The sequence below is a fragment of the Chiroxiphia lanceolata genome, chromosome 2, assembly GCF_009829145.1.
Source record: "Chiroxiphia lanceolata isolate bChiLan1 chromosome 2, bChiLan1.pri, whole genome shotgun sequence".
Classification (NCBI taxonomy): Eukaryota; Metazoa; Chordata; class Aves; order Passeriformes; family Pipridae; genus Chiroxiphia; species Chiroxiphia lanceolata.
In genome coordinates this window covers 84,870,027-84,894,324 of record NC_045638.1, presented here as the reverse complement: position 1 = coordinate 84,894,324, position 24,298 = coordinate 84,870,027, and the positions used below count along the sequence as shown (strand labels likewise).

The window sequence follows — 24,298 nt, the reverse complement described above, 5'->3', positions numbered from 1 at the left end:
GACACGGGGACTTGTTTCACTGTTAGTGGGCCAAGGAGGATGTGAGGAGGTTCTCACCACTGCAGCAAAGGGTCAGACCACCGTGGGACTGGAGCTTACAGAAACAGGTGGAGCCACAGGGGTTTTCTGGCCTCCACTGTCTCACAAAAGCTTCACTCACCAAAGAAGCGTGGGATGGAAGAAAATGTCACACTGGGCTTCATCCCGCACCCACCAAGGCTGCTATTGTGTTGGGTGGGAGCAGGATTGGTGCGCAAAGGGATTTGCCACATGGCTTAAATGTCACCATTCGTGTGGGAGCACTTCTCTCCAGCCAGCCCTTCTGAGGGATCATTGTGGGCAATGAAAGGGCAGGAAAGACTTTTCCAGAGTGTGTGGGTGGCAGAAAAGCAACCCTTCATGCTGGGAACACATCAGATGTGCAAAAAACTCTGGAAAGTCATTTCCCTGAGGTGAAGAGCTGGATTTATTGAGCTCTACAGGTGGAAAGAGGACAGCTTTGCTCAGCAGGCCCCCTTCCCATGCCCAGAGATATCTCTGGCAACAGCCGAGCAGGAGAGGGATTGCCACACTCTCACCTTTATGGATGAACCACTCAATATCTGTCACCTGTCTCCTGCAGGAAGTAATTATTTAATTGGAAGACTGATAAAAACTGAGAGAAAAACTTGAAAGAAGCTGAGAGATGTTCAGTCCCTGGTACCACTTAAATAACTGATTACAAATGGGTACCTAGAAATACTCATGTTTTTTCTAGGTAGCTGTGGCCATTGCTGTTCTTGCTAGCGCTAAAAACCTTGACTGCCTGGGCCGGACTGAAGCTTGTGGGTAGTGTGGAGACATCCGCTTTAGAAATTCCCATTTCCCAGGTCTCACAATAAAAACAGTCTTTCTGTCTCCTTGTTTCCACCAGACCTCATTCAGGAAACACAATCCCCTTTTAAGTACATGATCTTAAGCTCTGTATAATGAAATATCTTTAGGGTATCTCTCAGTAATCGGCTCCCTGAGTTCTTCCTGTGAGACATTATGCTGCTCTTCCCAGCTTTATGTCATCAGCAAATTTCATTAATGTGCTCCTTCTTCTTGGGCAAGTGTTGCTGGTGAAGGTATTTAGTTCAGACAGGCTAAGAGTGATGCTTAAGAAGCTGTGCTTGTAACCTCTCTCTTCCCTGACGCTTCCCCTTTCAACACCTCTTGTCTCTGCTTCAGCCAGAAATTTTTGTTAATAATTCCCTATATGGCACCATTTTAATTACTTTGCTGAAATCCAGTTAGATGAGGTCCACCAAAACCAATTAGTATAAATTAAATTATTGCTTGAGCAATGCTAAGAATCTGCAATAAATTATGTGTAAAATAGATGGCCTATTTCATCATGCTCATTCTAATCTTTATTTTAGTGTTCACAAGAAAAAAACCCACAGCAATTAAGATTACAATTTTGGGGCATAGCTTTTAGTGTAATGCTATCAAAATAACTGAGGGTAATATCAGACAAAATTTCAAAATTTTCCAGGTTTCAAATTTAGGAAAAGATTGTATACATTCATTTTTCTTAAACTCTAATCGAGAGCATAAATACTGTGTTGCTTCTCTTTCTTCATAAAGCTGATCATTTAGAGGCTGAAAAGCCACAGATAAAGCCTAAGGACATAAAAGGGATAGTTTTTGTTCTATAGCTGCCTTATTTGCATTGTTACTAATCTGAGCAGACGCAAGATCTTTAGCATCATCATGATGATAAAACAGCTTGTTCTTTTGATGTTAGATAAAACACAGTTTTGATGTGATTCTGAAGCCAAGAATCATAAAATCTGCTGTCATAATATCTTCCTCTACACTTGAAGGGGCTGTAAGACATCTGGAAATGGAAGATACTTTTCTTTTACCCCATAAAAAGAATAGTGTTGCCCTCTTTTTCTTCCCAGTTTTGACTCTTGCAATCTGGAAAGATTACAAAAACAACCTGTGAAGTTAGTTTATGGAAGGCTTTCTTAGAAATCCTCTGTGTAGGGTGTGAAATATTTTGTTTATCTGAGTGGAAGAGTTGAATCAGGAATCAAATTTAGGATTATCGTCAGCAGCAAGTCACACAATCCCCTACTCTTTCGGAGCTGCTGATGAGAGGGTCACGGTTCCCTGTATCACCACCTTGCCTCTGCCACAGCCTTGGAGGGGTCTCCAGCACACGGGTGTTACCTGGAATGAGCCAGGGGCTGCCAGGACTCCTGTTTCCTCTGCCAAGGGGCAGCAGGAGCAACCTGGATAGTCTTGGCTGCTCAGCACTCAGCTGGGATTTGTGTTTTCCAGCACCATCACAATGTAACAGCCAGAGTCATGTACCCATCTGACTTGAGAAAATCCTGTTTGATCACTCTTAGGTTTGACTAAGGTACTTCCATGGCAAATTTTTGGGTTATTTTGGTTTGGGTTTTGTTTTGCTCATCTCTGTTGTTAGCTGCTCCCAAATTTCCATAATGATGGTTTTTCTAGTGATACAGTAAGAATTGCAGCGTTGGGACTTATGTGCAGGGAAACTTCTTGTTACATTGGTACCAAACACTGGCACCTTCACTTAATCATTTGCTTTCAAGAGCTTTATTTTTTTCCAGAAGTCCTGTTGCTGAGGTACAAGCCACAGGAAACCATGTGCCCAGTAACACACACTTGCTTTTGTGAAAGATCTGTAATTTGAAGGTGAAATGAAAACAGCCTACAGGATTTAAAGAACTATTTCACATGATTAGTCTGAATTTAATACATATGGTCGCTTTGGGTCTCACAACACTTCACAGGAGATCAAGGGCCATTGCTACTACATTCTTTAATAAACAGGGAAATCAAAGTCTGCAAATGCTGAGTTCTCTGCATATTTTTGCTGCTTAGTGCTTATGTGCCTGCTAAATGTTCTTACTAAGGCAGAACATGGTATATTACAAGGCATGTCAAAGAGAAAGCATGGCTTGCTTTGATCTTGGGGGTTCCTGTGCTACTTGCCGCTGAAGTTTTACATTTGCTTTTCATATACTATATGCAGTTTGTTTGGCTTTCAGTAAAAATGACAGGCAGAATTAATAACAGCCCTAATATCTCATCAGGAGATGCATTCCAAAAATGTCTGTCTATCTACACAGTGAGTGTTTGAAAGCCTACATAGGATCCTTGTCAATAAAATTCTTCTACTTCACTCAAAGAGGGAAAATGCTTTTCACATTTGTTTGGGAAAATGCTTTCCTCATTACAATGGCTTACTTTCATGCATCCAGAAGGCTATTGAAGGTAACTGATTATTTCTTAATCAGCCTTTCACACTACTACAGCCCAAGTTTGGCTTTTGTTTATTAAAAAAATATTACGAGAATGTTTTGTGTAGCAAAGAATGAAACTGTGTTGTAATTCTCTGGGACATACTGGGGAAAGCACATGGAAGTGTTTAATTAAGATGTTTTATCAATGTATGTGAACCTTGACTTAAAACTGCATGGCCCAAGAGGATCCTCACATTCCTGAACTCCGAAAGAGTTCAGAGATTGCAAACTTAGACTGCTTTACAGGGATCCATCTGGAACCTACGCTAGTCAGCAGCACACGTGGAGCATGGTTTTATAGCACAGACACTCCATCCCTTGAGCACTAACTGCATCACTAGATAGTTTGGTATTTTGAGGATGGGCCAACTATGTGGCCAGGGACAGGAGTTCTCTTTGTTTTTATACTTCTCAGATATTTCCTGACAACAAAGGAATGGTAAAACTTAGGATTCTCAGATTCCCATCTCTGCCTTAATGAACAGAAATTCCTCTGCATATTTGCATGCCAAGTTTTATCTTGTCTGCTGCACTCCTCATTCTTCCTCATCACTACCATCTGGTGCTGGAGATGTTCCACTTTATGTTGTCTAAACTGGTTATCAGAGAGTTAATGAGTACCTGGATAATACAGAAGGGAGATATGCTTCTCCTTCCCGCACATCCTGTTAGTCAGTGGGATTTCCCCTCTCCTCGGCTTTATTTGTGATGCAGTAAAAATAGATCAACAGAGTTCCATGCAGTATTGTGAGCAGAGTTTACTTTTAATCAAGCTATGTGGTCTTTCTACAACATCAGCGACAAAGCTGCTATTAAATACCTTTGAAGTTCTTCATAGCCTCCAACTTCAAATGCTTCAGCAAAACAGATCCATTAAAGCTTTTAGCTAAGAGATAAAGAAGGTGAGTAATAGGAGCTTGGAAACAAAGCTGGCTCTGTTTCCTTTGGAGTGTTGAACAACTCTTCAAATACCAGTGGGCATGAGCAAGCCCAGCCAAGGAAGGGAAGGAAGATAAAAATATGTTTGGATACCATCCATTCTCAAGAAGAAGCAAACGATGAGAGAGAAACCTTTTCACAAACAAAATCATAGTTTTGTGTCACACACAGTGTCAGGTCAAGGACTGTTTTCATGTAAAAAATGGAATTATCCAGCAGCTGCTGTGTGGTGTGAACATCAGCAAGTTGAAAACAAGACCCTGATCTCTTAAAATGCATGGGATTTATTTCTTATGGTATCCAACTTCTAGAGCATCACCTTCTATCCACAAAGTGATTGGTGACATTCAGCCCTTTCTCTTGATTGATGACTGTCCAAACACCAAGAGCTTCTCAGAGTAAGGTCAAAGTCAAGAGGTGTCTATAAAAAGTGTTAGACAAGGAGACAGGTAAGAGTTGGCCTCTACCTGGAGACCGCCTGTCTACCATTGGGAGGAGCTGTTCTATAAATCAATAAAAAATCCATCCAGACAGAAAAAAAGAAAGCATTAGAGATTAAAATCATGAGGTCATGGTTCACAGGTTCACAGGTTTGTGCCATACCAGAGCACTTCTCCACCCCTGCACTGTTTTAGTGGGAAGCACTCCTCCCCTGCCCATGTGAAACATTAACTGAAGTCAATGCTGCAAATTTCTTGGGCATGACAGTGAACGCAAAAGCTCTCTGTAAGGCTCACTCACTAGTCTTCTCAGTCCAGGTCCCATCTTCTATCACAGCCAGTAACCCATTTACTGGCTTTTTCTCCTTTTTTTAAGCTCATCCCTTCACCTGGGCTGGTTCCTATCACCACTGGTCTGAGCTTGCCCCTCATCTCCCTACAAAGATAGGAAAGGAGAATATCCTGGCCACTCATTCCCTTCTTCAGTCTCTATGTCACCTCTGTATTGACTACCTATCTGCATCCTTGACTACCTGTCCTGAATCAGATTCTCCAAGTCACAGTCTCACATGAAAATTTAGATCCTTCTCAACTTATCTGTCATTTCTTCTTTCTAATCCCAAATTTCCACCTACTCCTATCTTAAGCATTCCCATGTTGAATTAAAATGATGCTTTCTCAGTGCTCTTAGGAGGCCCAGTCACCCAGAGCAGAGCAGATCCTAACCCTTGGTTCCAACATGGGCCACTGCTCTTCATCATTGGGAAAGTCAGTGTTTCTCCCTGCTGTCTTCAACTGGAGCAGTCACAGAGGTGTGGTGGATTTGATGCCTTTGCAGTCAGGTTAACACCAGGCCCTGGTTAGCAGCACACTCTCATGGGTGTAAATTGTTTGAGCACATGGCATAAAAATGAAAAGTTTGAGCATGTGCAGTAAGGACATTCTTCAAAGACAGTAGTTATTTGTGCAGGAGAAGCTTCTGTAATGTAAACACAAGTTTGGGTTTGTTTGCTGAGGGTGTAGAGATTGGTCAGATTTGGGCAGACTTTAAGAAAACTGTAAGAGAGATATAAGGCTGAAAACACGTGGTCTGCTAAAATATGTTTCTCTCCCTAATCCAGCAGCAATGGAACAGTCTTTTTATACCTCTTTTTTTTTTTTTTTTTTTTTTTTTCAAAATGTGTGCAACAATCTCTTTCATCTCCTTGTTTCAACCCAGGAATGAATGAAGTTTCAGAAATATGTGATCAGTAGGCTGAACATCAGGAAGATCACCATCTTACATCTTGGGTTTGCCAGGATCTTAGGACTTTTAATAGTATCTTCTAAAGGAAAGTAGCAGGGAACCTCAAAAATAGGCAGTCTGAGACTTGTAGTTGAGAGCTGACAGGAATTAGGGAGCAGAGGATCTAAGACAAGAGTTCAAGAGTTCTTGAGCTGCTTAAAATGTTTTGAAGGCAATGCCAGGAAGAACTGTGTGTAGTCAGAGGACTGGAGAAGAAGGAGTGTTACGGCAGCAAAAAGGATGTGAAAGATGGACTGGGCATCTGTTTGTTCATTATGGCAATTGTGATTCAATTCCATTTAGAAGTGGACAGAAAACCCTTTTCTACTTCCCCAGTGAAGAAGAGTTGCTCTACTCTTCTTCAGGGAGAGAAAATTGGCATGAAGGAAAAGAGAAAGGCAAGATGACATTTTTCCCTGGGAAGTATTATGTTTTAGTAAAGTTAGAAGAGAAATTTACTGAACAAAATTAATAACTGAATGATATAATTACAAATAAATCCTATAAGCCATTTTCACCCCACTGTACAATTTCATCCAACTTACAGTAGATGATGACAACTCAAGCAGCTGTAGAGATTTCTGACAAGATTCAAATGTAAATAACTGAAGCAAAATAATCAGGACAGATGTGATTTTAGACAGATTTAGTGTGGTGAAAATTTGAGACAGAGTTAGGATTAAGTTTTAATTGAGAGACAATTTAGTTCTTAGCAAGAATTCTAACACAGAGGAAACAGTGAGATTCGATCTTCTGGGGGATATTTATGTTCTGTTGAACAGAAGAACTCAAACCATATTGGTCTGTTTGGAGAATTTAGTTGTAACTGAAAGAGAAGCTATAACCAAATCATTCCCGTTTTATACCAGACCCAGAAAGAAGATAATGCCTGGAATTCAGACCTGGATTTACTTCCCCTGCCTGTGTAACCACACACAGATTTGGAAAACATTTAAACATCAAACTCCAATGAAATAAAGAGAATTAGTCTGGGCTTTAGTTTCTCTGGATGCAATGTGGGCTGAGTAAATGCAGATGTCGATAATGTGATAAACACTTCTTCACAGTCAATGGAGAGGAGAAGCCATTTTGTAGGTCACATTCAAGTTTCCTTAAAGTTGATGTTTAAAATAGGTCAGATGAATCACTGAATAAAATTGTTTCTCTCTTTTGTCTCTAAAAGTAGCTGAGGGCTCTTAGCTCAGTTACGGGAGAATGGAACTTTCCTGTTTTGGAAAGGTAGTTGACAGCTAAAACTGTTAAATTTAGAAGGTGTTCAGATGCTGGTCTAGCAACATCAAAGTACTATAGATTTGAAAGGTCAGCCTGGAACACACTTTGTTTCCTCTTAAAATTCAAAGGGATTTGAGTCAGATGTGATCTCCACAGCATGTCATTAGGGCTTCTACTCATCTCTGAGAATTGTTCTGATTTTCTGGGATCCAGTGAAGCACTAGTCACCAGGCAGACCTGTGATGGGCCCCAGCACAGTCACACCTATCCTTTTGACACTTGACTTAGTATGCCTCAAGCCAAATAAATTAAGAAAACTCTAACTGGATGCAGTACGGAAAAAAAATTAAAATTGAAATTGTGCCCAGTTGGCCATGCCTAACTCTGCACATTTGCAGGGTTTTGTATCTATTAGTTGTATTTTATAAGGTTACTTTTCATTCCCCCTTTCAATACTTTCTCCCTTTCTTCTTTTCAAGGAGTGTTTGTTTTATGCTGCATACATCCTGCTGGACACATGGTCCAGCATCACATCACCTGGTCTGGAAACCATCTTGAAGTCAGGAAACCTGTGCTTCAAATCTTATTCCATATTTAGTATTGATCTGATCCTCTGACCACATCAAATGCAAGCAAAACCCACCACATTCACAAGATGCCTACTTTAACCAAATCTCTTCTGTATTGCTTCAGGAACAGGAAAATTGATTCGACCTTCACCATTTGTAGGTTCTCCGCTCCTGTCCCCAGTCCCTCTGACCTTTATAAAGGCATCTGTCCCTTCCTGTCTACTCATTTCCTCTCAGATGCTTTCTGCAGCATTTAGCTACTAAACACCTTTTCCCTTTATGTTTGACCTTTCCAAAGCCATGCAAGATTTTATAGCACAAATCTCAAAGCCATAGCATATTCTACCCTGTCAGCTCACAGCACTAAGTTCTCCCTCTGTGGTTTCTTCTCCTTTACCTTACACAGTTCACAGTTTGCTTTTTGTCATACAGGCTTAACTGGTGCTGATGCAGTGTGCTGTTTGAACACGCTGTGATGTCCCAGGTTCCACAGGGAAGTGGTCATAGTACTAAGCCAGTCTGAGTTCAGGAAGCTTCTGGGCAATGCTTTCAGGCATATGGTGTGATTCTTGGGGCATCCTGCATAGGGCCAGGAGTTGGACATTATCATCCTGGTAGGTCCCTTCCAACTCAGCATATTGTATGATTCCATGATTAAAGGTGTGGATTCAGGATAGCACTGTAGCACCAAGCCAGGTCTGATTCTGTGTTTGTGGGTGGAGAAATTTCCCCACCACTATCTTCAACAAAACCAGCTCATGGTTGTTCATGGTACTTTTCACAGTGTTGCAAGATCATTGAGGGGAAATGCAGAGCTGTTCTTTTTTTTTTTTTTTTTTACAACTCTTCAACTTTCTTGAGGATCCTCATGTGCAGAAAAACTATGATATCTGGGTGACTCTTGTTCCAGGAGTTTGGGTAATAGGATCCTGTTTGCCTCCACAGGCACCACCTTCCCATCCAAGACTCTCAAAAGTCACTTATCTATTTTCACTGCTTTCTACAGGTTTGCACCTCTTGAGGTCTGAGGACAGCTCCACTCCCTCTCTTCCACTGTTTTCTCCATGTTTACACATCTCCCTTTGCCAAAAATTTCTTCTTGAAAGTTTCCTTCCCACTCATTGTACACTGTTGCCTGTAATTCACCTCTTCTTACCTGTGAAAAATCAAGACTTATCTCTTCTTTTTGATTACCTCACTTATCGTAAGGAAGGAAGATGACAGTAAGATGCTCTGGTACATGCTGAATGGAAATTCCTACGAGCCAGAGAGAGAGCATAGAGTTTCAGAGGAGCCACAGACTGTTTTTCTGTAATAAACTCACCAATATGATCCAAAAGTCTTTTGAATGCAAGTTTTGTTAGAGTATGAACACCAGGACATGAGAAAAGGCTCCTACGTCCCTGCTGGCACCTCGTGGCATATCTGGAAGAAAGGTGTCAGCTCACTCAGGGACTTTCTGAGCTGCAGCAAACTATACAGAGCCCTTGGTCATGCTTTCCTTTTCCTTCCTACTTCTGCCTCTCTCACCTGCCTCACAGTTTCTCTGTGGTTCTGCAGGACTTCTGTTCTGAGCAGGGACACTCTCCTTGTCCCACATCTCCTCCCCTTGCCATCTGGAGACACTCAGATCCCTTCAGGCAATGGATAATTTTCCATCTACCTGCCCTGGTCACTGAAAATATGACATGAACAGAAGCAAGCAGACCAGAGCTGTCTTCTCAAGCACATTAAATGATTTTGTCCTCTAAGTGGGAGGTTTACCTTTCCAAAACCTTGATTGCTCCTGGTTCCTACTTGTGAATGGCAGTTTCCAAGCATTTTCTCCCTTTGCAGGCTGTCACTTGGTTGTTCTGTCCTTTTTGTGGTGGTTTGGGGAATTCTAAAAATTCATAGAATTACTATATTGCGTGAACTACACAGTGTGCCAGCAGGCCTGGCAGTGCCTTTGGCTTTTACAGTTAATGGATTTCTTTGGTGTTTTTTTTCAACACGAGTCTTATAAGAGTCTTATAAGTCTCTCATGCTATCATGTCCTTAGAAGCACTTGGATATCAGAGACAGTAATGGCAAAAAAGATTTATTCCACCATCTAGTTCATCCCTCTGCTGTTGCACAATTATTCCCCAGAGAGCACTTCAGGCTCCCATCCAAGAAGTTTTTATGTTTAGCTTCAATCTCAAAAGCAGCTCTGCGAGCATGATAGTGCAAGGCTCATTGTCTGCCTTTCAGCCATTTCAAAAATTAATTTGCCCAATGTACAAATAAAAGGTTATTTTTTCCCCTTCCAGCAATCAGACCCATAAACCGTTTGAAACATCAAAGCCAAACTGCATTTCTTCTGGCTCTAACTTCATTAGCCAGAAAGCATCTGCAACTGGAAATGAATCTGCAGCTGTGTTGATAGTTTGCAATCCAGAGTTGAAAATCACTTCACTTTCCTGTGGTTCTGTTAGCACTTTATTGCAGGCAGAAGGGGAAAGGAAAGAAATTTTGTAATTAATATGGGTAATAATTTTAGAAGAGTACTCTTTATTGAGTGATGTTTGTATGTATCAGTATTTCAAGGAACTCCATTTTTAAAAGGCTGCTTGATTCTGACAGTCACTTTAGGTAAGATATGAATCATAATTCACTAAGATCTAGTTTGATTAGAGGCACTGACTTCATTAGCGGTAAGAGGGAACAGGGACAGGTGATTAACACAACTCGGTGAGGCAGCAGAGAGATTTCTTCTCTTGAGCTACCATGGGGGAAGAATCTACTTTTTCTTGTCTGTGCCTCTGTGACCCTTCTCTGGGGAAATACCATTTACTGATTTTTGTCTTTTGCCTTATAAATGACACAGGTGTTATGAGGCACCCACGGGGGCATAGGTAGCCCCCAAATCCTCATTTTGTTGAATACACAGAAAATGCACAGCACTGCCTGTATGCCAGGGACCCACCCTGTTCCTGAAATATGAGATATTTTATGGGATAGTCACCCACACTCAGTCACCGGGCTACTATGAGGATTAGTTCATCCATATTGAATGTGTTTTCAAGAGCTCCAGCCGTGTAGTGACAAAGCTCACATGGCCAGAAATAGTAAAAACTACTGCAGATGCAATGTGTTTTTCAGACCTTTAAGACAGATTAACCTACAGATAAATAAATGCCATGTGGAGTCTTTCCCATTGCTTTGATCAAAGAACAGATTTTTTTATTGCTTAATTAAAACCCACAGGTCTGTTATTCCCCTCATCCACCCATCATCACACACAGTTCAGCTAAAAAGGCACTGGGCCTTGAAGGTCAGATTTCCCACTTTCCCTCTTTCCATTGCTTGCACCGAGCTTGTTGCTGTGGGGCTGACACTGCTCAGAGGGTTTTAAGCTGGGAAAGTCCCTTGTTAAGGCTCAGCTTTTAGATCATAGCTGGCATGGCAGGGCTGGGCATTTGTACCAAGGTTGGAAGATTTGGCTTGCATGGTGGGATTGCACAGAGAGGTTCACAATCCTGTGGTCCCGTTTGCTGTTAGACACATGATGTGGGCAGTTTGGGAGGCCTGGCTGCATCCTTGAGATACCTGTGTAGACTTTCTGTTGCAGAGGGAGAGGAGGAGAGCCCAGTCCAAGACTGCTCTGTCAAGGCTGATGCCCAAGCTGTGGGCTGCAGGCAGCTCCTGTTCACCTGCAAGCAGCTCTCAGTTCTGCTCAGGTCCTGGCGATGCAGAAGATGGGAACCTGAGACTTAAAAACCAATTTTGTTCTAAAAGAGTCTGTGCCTCTTGGTATGTACTCTCTCCTTCTGGGCTGAGCATTTGCAAAATGTTACTTAATAGAGATATAATGTAAAATCCCAGCTCCAGATGCACATGGCTTTTGGTCCAAAAATAATCAAAATCTGAGGCTGGAACCATATGCCAGTTTTGCAACTGGCTCTGTGACAGCAGTTGAACTATAACCACAGAATCAATCAGCCTAGCTCTCTGGGAGGTTGAAATTCAGGCTAGGTTTTGAAATCTGGGACATCTCTTTAGTAATTTACAGCATACAAAAAGAAATTCAATAATAAGCCTGGTTTAGCTTCCCTAAAACCTTTGGATTGACAAAGAAGCACTTTCACATGTTCAGATCTATTGGGTCCCTCTGTTCTCTTTACAGTGAAACCTTTGCTCAGCATGAATTGACACAAGTTAGTATTTTCCAAACTTTTTGCATGGATTTTAAGCTAGTTCCCCTTCTCTGTAAGTAGGGGGGTTTTGATGGGCAAAGAGGCAGCTCTATATGCTAACTGCAGTGACACAGTGGAGTGAGTGACATTTCTTTGCTGATCTCATTGACGAGCTGTTTCATTCTGGGTTTGTTTCTGCAGCAGTGGATCTCTCCCCTTGCCTGGGATTTCTGAGACCTTTGTTCTGCAAATATCTCAGAACTGTAAAAAGTTTGAAAAACAAGAGGGACTGCAGGATATTAAATGCTTGTTGCTTTTAAATAAGCAGATGATGCTTTTACCAAATGTTATCATTTTGGCCATATTTTTCTTCCGTTGTCATTTTTTGATGGCTTGTTTTTACTGTAGAAAAAGTCTGTGAAGCAGCTGCCAGCGAAGTGATGGTAACTGGATAGCATCTGTAGGTTTGAAAATCCTGTTAAATGATATGTGAGGGAAGTCTATTAAAGCATGTTTGTCTGGAGTTCAAAGCTATTTCATGCAGGGCATTGTTCTGTTGCAGCCTACATCTGCCTTTTTTTATTAAAACACAAAATTAAGTTATTGTTAAGAGGAGTACTTGAAATGTTGTTGGAACAAATATCATGAGATATCCTGAGTGATGTGGTAGCTGTGCAGTATGGCACAGACCTGCATGCTCTACACATCTCAGCTTGTGGAGAACAGGCTGCCTTGAAGCTGCATCTCACTGTATATGCTCATGAAATGGAGATGAACATTTATATTTGCATGGGATAAAAGTGATAACAAGGACTAGCTTTTTGAGGTCAAATAGGCTCCATCCACATGGATGCCATGTGGAATACTTAATTTCAGATATTCTTAGCAACTACCACTTTTCAGCACAATGTGTTTTGTTGCCTGGATGTAAGAGCTAGGAAGTCCCTCTGCAACTCCTTTGAGAGGTCATAAATCTTCCTGTTGGGAAGAACAGCTACCAAGAGTTTCCCACACATCTTTTGATTGCCACTAGCACTTTCTCAATTTTTTTTTTCACCTTATCGAAACAAAGTAATGTTTAATAATGTTTTGCTATTCAGACACACTTTCAGGTGATGATCTACCTGCACATCATACCAAGTGAGTATCAATCTGAGTTGTACACATATTTCGTAAACAACAATGTGCTAAAACTGACAGCAGGTCTGAGAAATGGGCCATCACAACCTTACCTAATTGCTGGATACCTTAGGCCTTAAATGATACATCCAGATTTCCCAAATCTGAATTTGAGATCAAATGATAAGAATGCCCATGCCCTTTAGTCTGAGCTGAGCTAGAAAACAATATGGAAGTGTATGGATGTGTGTAATGGAGCTAATTTTTTTGTTTTGGTTTGGGTTTTTTGTTGTTGTTGTTTTTGTTTGTTTGTTTGTTTTGTTTGTTTGTTTGTTTTTAGTTTTTATACAACATACAATTTACTGTGACATAACACTTTATTTTTAACCTAATTATATCTATATGCAAACCCAACCTTTCACTTAACCCCTTTCTTCAGAGCTTAAAATCGGGTGGAGTATTGAGTTGGCTGGCCTGGAAACTAAATCCCTCTTTGTCTGGAGAACAGCCAATGTCTTCAAGGTGCCCTTGAAGGTCAGCTGTCTAGATCTGACTTGCAAGTGAGGAGACTTGTGCCTTATGCCTTGCTCGTAGGAAAGCTGTTCACTTGCCAAAGCTGGAAAGGTCAGTGAAGCAGAGTATGGAAAGCACTTTTGGGTGACTGCAAGAGCTACTCCTGGGGTCCTCATGCATGGGCTGGGTGCATGGTATTGAAGTGCCTGTTCAGCTGCAGTAAGAGTGGGGCTGCTCCTTGACAGAGGACAAGTTGGAAGCTGAGGATGATCTCAGCACAGGCAGTGCCATCCCTAACAAGGCACAGTCACAGGTGGGCCAGGAGCAGTGACTAGCTCTGCTGACCATCAAGTGGCCATTGGACAAGGCAAAATCTGGGATCTATTCAGGCAGCCTGCTCAGGAGCATCTGCACATGGAACCAGAGACAGGACTGGAGACGAGGCTACTTACAGTATGAGTGCAGAGAGGGCAGGTTGGTCAGGTCTGTTAATTCAGGGCTATGACTGGTCTCAAGGTCCTGGCACTGCTTAGCAAGAGCTTACTTGTTATCGAGATGGTGTGGCGGAGGCAGACCCTGCTCTGCAGGAGGGCTGTGCAATGGGTGCTGTCTCTTCCTGACCTTCACACCTGCTCTGCTCCTATGACTTCTAGTCCGGTCATCTTGGCCTGAAATCTCAAAAGCCTGGAGCCAGTGTCCTAGAAAGTCATTTGGATTCTTTCCACTGGCTTCAATTTTGTTTGAGCCAGCCAGTTACCAGGACAGGCTCTTCCTGGTCTCCCAGCACTGCTGCTGAGCATGCTGCTTTTCCCATCCACGAGAAAAGCAGTCATCAGTGGAGAGGTTTAGGTCGGGTGACAGCCAGGAAAGTTTGCTTGCAAATGGCTGGAGGGACCTCAATTATTAGAAATTAAAACCACACCATGGAGAGATGAAAACAATTCTATCTGCAAGTGCAATAGGGTCTGTTAGCCAGAAAGTACTGCTCTGCTTTTGATTAATTCTTACTCTTTAATTAATCCTTTCAGTTTATTATCCTTCTTGGAACTTTTCTGGAATAACAAAATGACAAATCTAGGCAATCAAATATGTTTTCACAGGGATTAACCTGCATCTGATTGCACTTGGCTTTGTGTGACTCCAGGGAGAGCAGTAGCAACCGTGCCTGGAGCCATTGGAGCACTGCCTGCATGCCAGGGACTGCCCAGGGCAGCCCATGCCCCAAGAGAAATGCCATGCCCTGTGGAAATAATTCATATTCTCTCTTTCAGGTTTCCCATGAGGAGAAGGCTTACCTGTGGCTGGACTGGAGCTTCACCCCCCCATGTTTGTAAGGGAGAGGGTTTGGGTCTCTATGGTGCCTGTTGACTTTGCTGCTGGGGCTCCTTTGCTCAGGAAAGTCCCCTCTCTGTCCTTGAGCCTGATAAGTAGAAGGGACGGGTTTTCTTTAACAGGAAAAAGCCACTTGGCTCTATTTGTCATTCTTCATTAACCTTATCTTAGTCCCTCTTTATCCTCCTCTCTCCCATGTTGCCTGGTCACTGTAACTCTTAAAACTTCCTCTCTTGATAAAGATGTCTTGTTCAAAGTGTATTTATATCATCAGTTACAACTGCCTTACTTGGCAGTGCGACCCTTTGTCCCTTTGTCATTGGCTTGGTTGTTGTTTTCTCAGTCTCAGTCCGAGGGGCAGGGTTATAAAAGTGCCCTGTACATATGGTGAGGCCCATATATTCCCTGGAAACATCTCCTGGCTTCAGTCTGTGCTTCTGCAGATTGTCCTTTCAGGATCACAGGAAGCTGATGAGGCTGGGCTGCATGAGGCACACAACACCTAGTGCTTAGCTCTTCAGCCCTGGCTCCCAAGGAAGCTGGACCCCAGAAATGGCAGCACAAAAAGCAGAGCCGAGGAGCCCTGAGCACCAGTTGTTCCCCCCAATACCTTTATGTAGTTTCATTTTTCAACACATTGCCTGAGTGTGCTCTGTTGAACACATTTGTCATAGTCTTTAATGTCCTTTGCAGTCATGGTGACACAGAGTGCTCTGGCTGTTTCCAACTACCAGGACAGCCTTGCTTAAGCATTGCACTTGCAGCACCACTGCAGTCTCTTGCTGGGCTGCAGCACATACCTCCCCTCTGTCAGCATTCCTCACCCTTTTGGACCTTTAACTCTGAGGACTTTGAGGCTGATTTTCCTTCTCTTCCTGTCCTTTGTTATATAGATTAGATACGGCATGGAGCTTTATGAACATAAGAAGCCCTTGGTTTCCAGTGTCACCCTGAAGAGATTTAAAGGTCCATGAAACAAAAGCCTGTGATAAGGCTTCTGTTACCATTTTCTATAGAAAAAAAGGTTGTGAATATTTATAAATAAAAATCAAGGAAAAAAAATAAAGAAAAATAAACAAAACCTGAAGAATTCTTAAAAATATTTGGAAATTTGGGTCAGTTCTGAGATGTGCCAGGGCAGTCTGCAAAGACCGGTACAACAATGTTTAGGTATGTTTGGTTTCCAAGACTGGCTTTCATGGAAACAGCATGATACAAAGTGGTTTTGGTCACCAATCTCAATACCTTTCACACCAGCACAGTGCAAAATAGACAGCTTAGGCTGTCAGTGTTAGTGTCAACTCTGTATTCCTGTGGTTGAAGTTCAAACTTCACACTCAGGTTTCGAGCCTGTTACTGAGTTACTTACAGACAGAAGGCATGGCAAGATAAGTTTTGCATCTTGAGGATAGGTTGTGTTGTCCATGGGGGCAGAACTAGAATCTCTTCTGGCATTTTGCTTTGGGCCAGGGTGCTCATCTCTGGGGGTTTGGTTCAGGGGTTCTTTGAGAACCTCAGTGTTCTTGCTGTGAAGAGACAGATGTGCAAGGGTAAGAGTGTGGTGTGCACCAAGGAGTAAACTCTGTATGGAGTGGGTGTACTTGAGCCAAACTGGTTTAGACATAGCTTGAGACATCTGGACTGCAGTTACACAGATGGTCCGTATTTTAACATCTGGTATGGGATTAAGTTGCATGCTAAAACATGTACGTACCAGTGTGTAGATGAGGTCCGAGTGTCTATAGCCCCTTTATAGTCAATAGAGATAGTTAACCACCATGGAACCTTCAGTATAATTTAGTGCACCCTGAGTCACCTGGTAGTTAGTCAGGTGAGTAATTTCCAGACTCCATTCACTACATCTTTTTTTGAAGCACCATCCACATTTACTGTGAGAGCATAGTCCCTAGTTCACATGCAGACACCTACAAGTAGGTGCTTGAGCCTCACCCCAGTTTCCTTTGCAATGAACACCTCCAGTGCCTGTAAGATTTTAGGAAACTTTGTAGATGTCAAAATTGACTAATGACATTGTCTTTTACCAAAGGCCCCCAGAACAGAATTATCTCTTAGGCACCTGAGTTCAAAAATCTCGACCACTGTTGTTATTCTCAGATTTCACCCTCTAGTCAGTTACGTTTGTCTGGTTCTGCATATGGAACAGAAACCTAACACCAAAATATTTCTTCAAGCTTTGCTGGCTTCTCCATGAATACTATAATGTGTGACTCATGCTCTTTGGCAAGGATAAGAAGCTGGATTTAAAATATGGTTTTGTACTTATTTTGATTTCCAAATAAAGCCTAATGGAAAAATATTATTTATCCCTGCACTTTATGCGCTAAACAATGCAGTGACTTGACTGCAATAAAAAAAAGTTTAATTTGCCATATCAAAAAAACCTCCCACAACGTTTTTACCAAGGATTTTTGAGTCTGAAAACTCTGATTGTTTGTCATTACAGCAACCTTTTCTGATTAGTCCCTGGCAGGAGAATACTTTTCTGCTGTCCTGGTGTCTTAAAACAAGGCTTGTGCTACCTGACAGGGTATTTGGGATGCATCTCACTGGAGATTAGCAGGAGCTGTAAAGCTTCTGACCTTTTAAACAGAAAAGCAAAATCCAAAATCTCCACTTCCAAGTATTCACAGCTTTAAATCTCAGGCTGTGTCTTTAACCTTGTCTTTAATTAGACACCCGGATAATATCACAGCAGAAATAACCCGGTGTGTCAGCGGCAGTGTAGCCTCCAGCAGCAGACGCAGATGCTGTTTGGCAGCCTGGCTTCCTCCGACACTCGCATTCCTTCGCTGTGCACTCACCTTCCCCGTTGGTATCCAGCACTACACCCGGGGCTCCATGGTGGAATAGAGAAAATCCTAAAGAAAGTTATGAGGAAAAATGCAGCTTGGTTCAGCTGCAGCCAGCACAGTCAGAAAGAAAAGGACATGAATGCTTTGTCTGTACAACATGTTTCCCAAACCCAGGTCAGACAACGTTGGGTTGCTCATGCTCCAGAAAACAAGATTTGTCTTGTTCTTCACTCCTGTGTCCAGTTGCCAGCCCAGTCACTGCCCCTAAGTGACCTCAGGGATGTCACTTAAACACTCTCTTCCTCAGTTCTTTCTAACTACAGATTTATCCTCCCCCTTACTCTTTTCTCTTCCCACTGTGTTACACCAGCCAGGCAGAGGGACATAACCTCAGCACCATGGTGACACAGCCTTTGGCTCAAAGTTGGCTTACATCTCATCTGCCCTTGAGCCCTGGCAAGTGAGTTCACACCTGCCTAAGGTCTCCCAGGCAGATTTATCCACAGTGACCTTGCCTGAAGACTGAAAGTCGTAAGTGCAGTGCACCATGCAGACTAATTTATCCTCCTTCGTTGGAAGCAAATGGAGTGTGAAAAGAGGGCTTATTGTCCAACTTTACTGAACAGGACATTCACCTATGAAATACTTCAGTCTCTTCAACATTAATCTCCTTGCAATTATGGGAATTGCCTCCTACTTATAAGGACTTTGCACAAGGCTTATCTCAGGGAAATTCTAATCCGAAATTCTCTGTATAGGTGCTACTGTAAGAGTGACAATTACAATACAAAACTTTGGAAAGAATAGCAACCTAAAACCCCTTGTTTCCTGTATATAAGGGCATTTCCCTCATTTTCTAGTGCTTGGGGAAGTTCAGGTTTTTCCCTAGTAGCTGGTTTTAGCTTTACTTAGGAAGTTCAGTTTGTGACAGTGTCCCAGAGGAAGGACTATTTAGATCTGTGCAAACTGTGAATGTTCTAAAGAAAAATAAAGAACCTTTCTCATTTGCCTTCAGATGGTGCATATTCATCAAAAGTAAACTGTAAATATTTTAATCCAGACATGACCTTGCAGCTGAAACAGAAACAACAATTACTTGCAGTGATGGGGGGCTGAGTCACATTTTGACAGAGCTGATCCAGACAGGAAGGGTTTACCTAATTTCCTAAAGGTGTTCAGGGAAACAATTTGTCCAGGATCCTCTAATAGCCAGAATCCAGTGAGGAGAAAAAAATACTTCTTTTATTGTCATGAGCTTTATCCTAGTTTTTTTATTCCCAAACTAGCACCACTGTCTCAGGAAACAAAAATGGGCTTGATCACTGCTACCAGCAGCTGCCTGGGAGTTGGTGGAGACTTCATTGTTCATGGAGACCCAAAGCATAGAAAAAGCAAGTTTAGCTGGACTTGTATTGTCTTTACTTTCAGATTCAAAGAGAGGATCACAGCAAGTCAATGGAAGATCACGAAGGTATGGGACACTCAGATCTCATCCAGGGGAAAATAAGGGAATTTCTTAGCTTGCCAGAGATTATATAATCATAGAATCATAGAATCATAGAAAGACTATCTAGTTCCCACTCCCCTGCAAAAGGCAGGGACACCTTCCACTAGACCAGGTTACCTCAAAGCCCTATTCAACCTGGCCTTGAACACTTGCAGGGATGGGGTATCCAAAACTTTTATGGGCTACATGTTCCAGTGTCTTACTAGCCTCTGAGTAAAGAATTTCTAACTATCATCTAAAGATGAAAGAATATGCTTTGAGACAGTGTTGTCCTGCAAGTTCTGAGGACTCCAAGTTTCTTCAGCATGGGAATAACAGGCAGATGTGTGCTATGGATTGGTGCAAGATCAATGTCCAAGTGAGCTCTCTAAAATATGTCACCTTTTTGACCAGCACCACTTTAGTTTTGCTTGGGTTTATTTAAGCCATTGTTGCCTGCAAGGTGATTTGCAGCCATGCTTAGAGGTGCTTGCTAAAGAATCACCACTTCTCGTCTCTGGACCTGCTGTCTCAAATGTTGTAACACTGATATGAAGGTGATGTACAACCAATGTGAATATTTCCCAGACACCCTCCAGGCAGAAGCCATGGTTTCAGGTGTCAGCTCACTGAGGCATCCCAGAAGGGCAGAGGAAGGCCCTCGGAAAGGGCATGCAGGTCTTAGAAGAGGTCACAGCCATACGACGATGTTTTTTCTTATGCTAACAGAGAAGTCCCTGTGTTCCTGATGAAGTATTACATGTTTCCAGTTCATTTTGCTACTCTTACTCTCTGTCAAATCAGCTTCCACACCCAGCAAAAGAAGTAATAAAACTAAAAACCATAGCCTGCAAAGTGTCTCAAGATGTCTGAATGTGTTATTTGCTGATCCTGGAAGAGACACTGCAGTCACAGCTGCAGAAAGAAAAGAAGCACAGCAAAAAGCCACATTGCAATTCGTAAACAGGAATTTGCCACACACAGGGCAAGGCAAGGAAAAGAAGAACCCACCACTTTGAAGATGGGAATGGGCTATCTTACAATGTTTGTGAGAATTAGAGGTTCAGATAGAAGCTGAACCAGCCAAACAAAGAGCCAGGACTGAGCAAACATTTACTATTGCATACCCAGGAAAATTTTGCATAGCTACTATTCTTTTGAGACCAAGATATCAGCTAAAGCTAGGAAAGTCTTAATGGGAGAAGGATGAAGACTAGGATCCAGGTGGAGTTTTGTTCATCCAAAAGCATGCAGAACTTAGGGAGTTTGTATATGGTGGCTATTAAATGACTGTGGAAATGTATAAACGTCTGACCCTTGCTTATGCAGCCGACTGAATTCCTGCATGTACACAGGACCTCACCATCTGACTTAGGTGTCTAAAATAGACTTGCCCTGCTTCTTCTCCTGGAGAACTATACAGGGACATGTGCAGAAGTGGGTTTCTGGTTTATGGGTTATAAACACAATTTTCCTCCCCTCCCCTCCCCTCCCCTCCCCTCCCCTCCCCTCCCCTCCCCTCCCCTCCCCTCCCCTCCCCTCCCCTCCCCTCCCCTCCCCTCCCCTCCCCTCCCCTCCCCTTCCTTTTCCTTTCTTCTTGTAAGGAGTATGTATGGGAATAACCATATCCGGAGGGGCTACCTGATGCCAATACCTCATTCTGTAAGATAGGCCAAAATTATTTTCTTCAAAATGTTGGCTTTGAGTTTTTCTGAAACTCGATGTTATGATGCCTTCTGAAACTAATAAATTTCCATTTATTTACAGCAATCTCATCTTGGATTGTATTTTGAATTTGATTATGTTAGAAATGACTCTTTGTAAGGACTCATCTCCATGTGACTCCTGGCCCTGCTTCCATCAAACCTTCAGCAATCTCGTGGCTTTCCTGGGATGCTTCTACACAAACTGCTTTGACTTATCTCCATTCTGTATGGTTTTAATTCAGCCCAATGGTATTTCACACTGGTTTCACTGCAAGAATTAAATATGTCTTGTGTCATCTGTGGCTTCATCAGAATTATTTTTTCCAGTGCCAGTGAAAAAGGAAACAAGGGAGTGGTAGAGAATAAAGGGGAGGGAGTGTTTACTAACAGCTGAATGCCTTCTCGGCCTTGTCTTGGCTTTTCCTCACACATTGCTTTTGTTAATATTGTCTCTCCAGAAACATGTTACTTTTTGGAAGTTGATTTGCCTGTATAGAGCAATACAGATCTTTGTCAGAATGGCTGTGGAGCTGAGAGATATCTCTTTTTTGAGATTATTGTTTCACACTGTTGTACCATATGTAATTTACTGAATGAGGATCAGGGTATGTAGAGTAGAAGGAACTGCCATAAAACGTATAGTTATTGTCAGAGTCCCACAGAACTACATGAAAAATACTCTAGACTGGATTAAGCTGCATTTTTCCCCAAGTCCTGTTAGTGCTGACACTGGCCCAATCTTGGTATTTTGTTTTGTGCTTTTCCACTGTTGGAGAGGGAATGAAAACTTGTCTGAAGAGTGAGTGCATGCACTGGGAAGAGGAGGGAAGGGCTATGAGGGCAGCAGAGCTGTGTCACTACAAGCTCTGTGTCACTACAAGAAAGAGCAGTTCCTGCTTTCACCACCATGACCTGAGTATCCATTTAACTGCAATACTTTACGCTACAGGGCAGGAAAGAAGAAAAGTGGCTTGGATCCATATTCTCTCCCCACCTCTTTCCAGATTCCTGGTGAACACAGCATGGCTGGTATCAAGAACTACAACTTTCACAACTGCTAACAGAAAAGTTAGTGTCTTATCTGATGGAGACATGGAGAGGCAGTGCTAATATTTAGATTTCTAATAATATTGGTAGTGCTTCAAAAGACTTGCCTTTCACCTAGACTACAAGTGACAGCAGACTAGAGGTGACTGGCAGACAGCATTGAGAACCTACTTGACATTTTCTTCTTCATTCTTACTGTTTGTCTTTCTATGGAGAAAATATTTTTAAAATAAATACGTTAGATTTGCAAAGGACCTTTTTGATACGAAAAAAACAAGCCTCATAGACCTGACCTGCTTGTCTTCTGTCACAGGACCGAAGTTACCTGCTGTCATCCCAGACGTTTTCTCCAACCCAATAATGAAAGGTGAACTCACCAGCAGCCACTCATTGCACAGAGCAGCAGAGAGGGATGCCTGACAGCTGGGGCCCAGTTATCTGGCTCCAAAAGGGGAAGCACAATGGGCAGAGGGCATTGCACAGAAGCTCATCAGCCGTGCTTATGACAGGGCTTGTCGGTTAAGAAATTACACTGATGCCAAGGTAGTGTTCTGTGCTGCTCTGCACCCTGTGGATGTAGGGGCTCAGTGGGTGTTAAATTATGGTCTTCCTGCAGGAATTCATTGCACCAAAAACCTTCACCTTGGGATAAGACTAACAAGACCTCCATGGTGAGGTAACCACCACTGAAAATGGCCTGACTGTAGATACCCCCTGGATATGCTTGAAAGAAATGAAAAAAGGAAAGGGATGTAAGAGCATTGCCTTAGATATCATAGAATCATTGAATCAAAGAATCATAGAATAATAGAATGGTTTGGGTTGGAAGGGGACCTTGAAGATCATTTCATTCCAACCCCCCGGCCATGGGCGGTGACATCTTCCACTAGACCAGGTTGCCCAGAGCCCCATCCAACCAGGTCTTGAACCACTAGGGCTATCTACAGATTGGTAGCACTCCATTAAAAAACTGGGGATATTTGCATTTCTCTGATAGTTTTAAATCAGTACTAATAGCCCAGAAAGTCAAGACTGACAAAGCAAATGTGCGTCGAAAGTTAACAGTCCTGCTTTCACCCCTGCTAATGCACTGAACAGCCATCTCCTGCAGTAGCTGAAGTGATTTTCAAGGATAACCTAGGCAGGGCATTTCATGCTAATCTAATCTTTGAGTGAGGGCTATCAGACACCCCCATTTGCCAAATTCAGACTGACTAATGCTTCCCTGACCTTGGCTCCTGTTACCATATGAATCTGCACAGTACAGGAGTATTGGCAGCGTGACAGCAACACAGGCACTTCATCTTCAAGGCATTTTATTTAGCATTCCTGTGAAAAGTGGGGGTATTAAGATGCCTGGTTTACAGAGAGGGGAGAGGTGACAAAGGACTGTGCCCTGGGCTGGGGGCCGCTTGCTTTTGGGGCTGGAATTCCAGCTCAGGAATGTCCTAAGGCAAAACTCTCTCTGTACCTCCTTCTTGCGATCACAGAAAAAACAGCCTTGTCCTTTTCTAATATTGCAATGCCTTTTTTTTTTTTTTTACTGGAAATAATCTCATCAAGGCAGGAATCACCTTCATTTAATGTCTTCTCACAGCCTCTTCGAGCCTTTAGCCAGGAATTGTGTCAAAGCACATAGCTCGGATTAACTCCTTGTGCTCCTTTATCCTAATATAACTCAGAATTTGGATTGAGGTTTCCAGCAGGGTGGAGTGGTTTTTTTTTAAATTTATATTAGGAACTGTTCAAGACTCTAGGACACCCAGGAGATGCAACTAAAAGAAAAAATTCAAAAGGTCTAAAATGGTATTCTTAATCTGGGATATTTCCACAATGGCTTGATATCACTGTGATCCTTTGCCTGCTTTCTGGGGTAGACGGAGGCAAGAATTTGCCTTTTTTTTTTTTTTCCTTTGTAAAGGGTTAGTACACACTGTTTTCCTCTGCTTAAAATAGTTTTAATGTGAATTGGACAAAAGATCTCAGAGATAGAACTTCATGTTGAATTAGATTTATTCTGTATTCTAGATAGAGAGGTGTCATCATGTTGTTGTTTTCTCTTTGGGAGGCAGAACCAGGATCCATCCAGAGCAGCTGCCATTGCTGAGTGTCAGAGGCAGCCTCATCAAAAACTCTTCCTGAGTGGAAGCAATAGGGTTTGCTTCCAAGGCTTCCTCCCTGGGCCTCCCAGAAACGGGGCTGGCCCTGGCTTAGCTTTTTTTCTGACAAGTGAACCAGTGAGGGAAAAATAAAAGCCGAGGCGTAAACAGAGTCTTTTCTTTTCCTCATATGATCCTGCAAAGCACTGAGTATTTTGACCCTGCTCTAATAAAACATTTGCTTAATGC

At 42.4% G+C, this 24,298-nt stretch overlaps 1 long non-coding RNA gene across 1 annotated transcript; it reads left to right on the top strand.

The window, feature by feature from the left end:
- The first annotated feature begins 19,058 nt into the window (after positions 1-19,058).
- On the top strand, positions 19,059-21,199 carry LOC116783243. The gene is made up of 2 exons (XR_004355578.1): positions 19,059-19,182; positions 20,965-21,199. It is a non-coding gene; the product is annotated as an uncharacterized LOC116783243 (long non-coding RNA).
- Positions 21,200-24,298: the final 3,099 nt, after the last annotated feature.